Source organism: Carettochelys insculpta, unplaced genomic scaffold, assembly GCF_033958435.1.
Source record: "Carettochelys insculpta isolate YL-2023 unplaced genomic scaffold, ASM3395843v1 scaffold_0086, whole genome shotgun sequence".
Classification (NCBI taxonomy): domain Eukaryota; kingdom Metazoa; phylum Chordata; order Testudines; family Carettochelyidae; genus Carettochelys; species Carettochelys insculpta.
The window spans coordinates 28,170-31,071 of record NW_027439123.1 but is presented as its reverse complement, the minus strand read 5'-3'; the positions used below and the strand labels follow the sequence as shown (position 1 = coordinate 31,071).

At 65.6% G+C, this 2,902-nt stretch overlaps 1 non-coding gene across 1 annotated transcript; it reads right to left on the bottom strand.

Moving 5' to 3' along the window:
• Positions 1-1,230: 1,230 nt before the first annotated feature.
• On the bottom strand, positions 1,231-1,349 carry LOC142006566 (5S ribosomal RNA). The gene has a single exon (XR_012643617.1). It is a non-coding gene; the product is annotated as a 5S ribosomal RNA (ribosomal RNA).
• Positions 1,350-2,902: the final 1,553 nt, after the last annotated feature.

Genomic DNA, 2,902 nt, shown 5'->3' with positions numbered 1-2,902 from the left:
GGCCGCCTTCGCCTCCAAATTTTTCCCCCGTTTCCTTGCCCACTCCTCGGTCACTTCATACGCCCTCCCCCTTACATCCACCGTACGCAACACCTCCACCGGGCTTAATAGTCCACAACCGAGACCCAGGGCCTTCCCCGCTCTCAACCACCTCCACCCACGGTCCCCCTCCACCGGGCTTAATAGTCCACAACCGAGACCCAGGGCCTTCCCCGCTCTCAACAACCTCCACCCACGGTCCCCCTCCACCGGGCTTAATAGTCCACAACCGAGACCCAGGGCCTTCCCCGCTCTCAACAACCTCCACCCACGGTCCCCCTCCACCGGGCTTAATAGTCCACAACCGAGACCCAGGGCCTTCCCCGCTCTCAACCACCTCCACCCACGGTCCCCCTCCACCGGGCTTAATAGTCCACAACCGAGACCCAGGGCCTTCCCCGCTCTCAACAACCTCCACCCACGGTCCCCCTCCACCGGGCTTAATAGTCCACAACCGAGACCCAGGGCCTTCCCCGCTCTCAACAACCTCCACCCACGGTCCCCCTCCACCGGGCTTAATAGTCCACAACCGAGACCCAGGGCCTTCCCCGCTCTCAACAACCTCCACCCACGGTCCCCCTCCACCGGGCTTAATAGTCCACAACCGAGACCCAGGGCCTTCCCCGCTCTCAACAACCTCCACCCACGGTCCCCCTCCACCGGGCTTAATAGTCCACAACCGAGACCCAGGGCCTTCCCCGCTCTCAACCACCTCCACCCACGGTCCCCCTCCACCGGGCTTAATAGTCCCCAACCGATACCCAGGGCCTTCCCCGCTCTCAACAACCTCCACCCACGGTCCCCCAAGACGCACGTTCCAAGCCTTAACCCTCAGACCATCCACCCCCCGGGGGGGACCCCACACCCACCTGACCCCAACTCACTCCCACCAAAAACACCACCACCGCCACCGCCTCAACGGCCTGCCCCACCCAGCACTCCCACACACACACCTGCCCCACCAACGCTCCACACACGCTTTCTTCCCTCTCCCCGACCCGACCCAAGCCATCGCACCGCACCGGGTGAGGGCCTAAGCTTCCTCGCCCGCCCCCCCGCCCCCGACACGCAGGCAGGCAGAGGGAAAGGCCTCAGCGCCCCCCAGGACCGTCGCGCCGCCTTGGCCTCACGGCTTCCCTGCTCCCGCACGGCAGACACACGCCCCGCTCTACCCCCGCTGGGGCCAAAAGCTGCCTACGGCACCTGGGATTCCCAGGCGGTCACCCATCCAGGTACTAGCCAGGCCCGGGACGGTTTACCTTCCGAGATCGGACGAGATCGGGGGCATTCGGTCCGGTATGGCCGTAGGCCCCCGCCTCCCCGGGCTTTAGCGTCAGCAGCCTGGCCTCAGTCAGCCGGGCCCAAACAATTAACCCGGAGGCCGGGCCGAGGGAAAACTTCCTCCGAGCCGGCCCAAGGGGAAGGGAGGACGAGGACGCCGGGCCCGGGAGGTGACAGGACGTGCACGTCAGACCCGGGAAGCTGTGTGCCCCGAGGTTAACCCCCGGGCCGGGGCGGGGAGAGAAAAATGTTCTAAGTCCGGTAGGGACAGCAGGTCAACCCCGGTCCGAGGCGGGGAGAGAAATTTTCCAAGTCCGGCAGGGACAGCAGGTCAACCCCGGCCGCCGTAGCAGAGGTTGACCTGGTGTCCGATTCGCTCCCCGGGCACCAGGTCAACCTCGGGCGCTTTAGCGGAGGTTGACCTGGTGTCCGATTCGCTCCCCGGGCACCAGGTCAACCTCGGGCGCTTTAGCAGAGGTTGACCTGGTGTCCGATTCGCTCCCCGGGCACCAGGTCAACCTCGGGCGCTTTCAGCGGAGGTTGACCTGGTGGCCGATCCCCTCCTCGGGCTCCAAGTCCGGCAGGGACAGCAGGTCAACCCCGGTTCCGGGCGGGGAGAGAAAAATTTTCTAAGTCCGGCAGGGACAACAGGTCAACCCCGGTTCCGGGCGGGGAGAGAAAAATTTTCTAAGTCCGGCAGGGACAGCAGGTCAACCCCGGCCGCTTCAGCGGAGGTTGACCTGGTGTCCGATTCGGTCCCCGGGCACCAGGTAAACCGTGGCCGCTTTCAGCGGAGGTTGACCTGGTGGCCGATCCCCTCCTCGGGCTCCAAGTCCGGCAGGGACAGCAGGTCAACCCCGGCCGCTTTAGCAGAGGTTGACCTGGTGTCCGATTCGCTCCCCGGGCACCAGGTCAACCGTGGCCGCTTTCAGCGGAGGTTGACCTGGTGGCCGATCCCCTCCTCGGGCTCCAAGTCCGGCAGGGACAGCAGGTCAACCCCGGCCGCTTTAGCAGAGGTTGACCTGGTGTCCGATTCGGTCCCCGGGCACCAGGTAAACCGTGGCCGCTTTCAGCGGAGGTTGACCTGGTGGCCGATCCCCTCCTCGGGCTCCAAGTCCGGCAGGGACAGCAGGTCAACCCCGGCCGCTTTAGCAGAGGTTGACCTGGTGTCCGATTCGGTCCCCGGGCACCAGGTAAACCGTGGCCGCTTTCAGCGGAGGTTGACCTGGTGGCCGATCCCCTCCTCGGGCTCCAAGTCCGGCAGGGACAGCAGGTCAACCCCGGCCGCTTTAGCAGAGGTTGACCTGGTGTCCGATTCGCTCCCCGGGCACCAGGTAAACCGTGGCCGCTTTCAGCGGAGGTTGACCTGGTGGCCGATACCCTCCTCGGGCTCCAAGTCCGGCAGGGACAGCAGGTCAACCCCGGCCGCTTTAGCAGAGGTTGACCTGGTGTCCGATTCGCTCCCCGGGCACCAGGTAAACCGTGGCCGCTTTCAGCGGAGGTTGACCTGGTGGCCGATCCCCTCCTCGGGCTCCAAGTCCGGCAGGGACAGCAGGTCAACCCCGGCCGCTTTAGCAGAGGT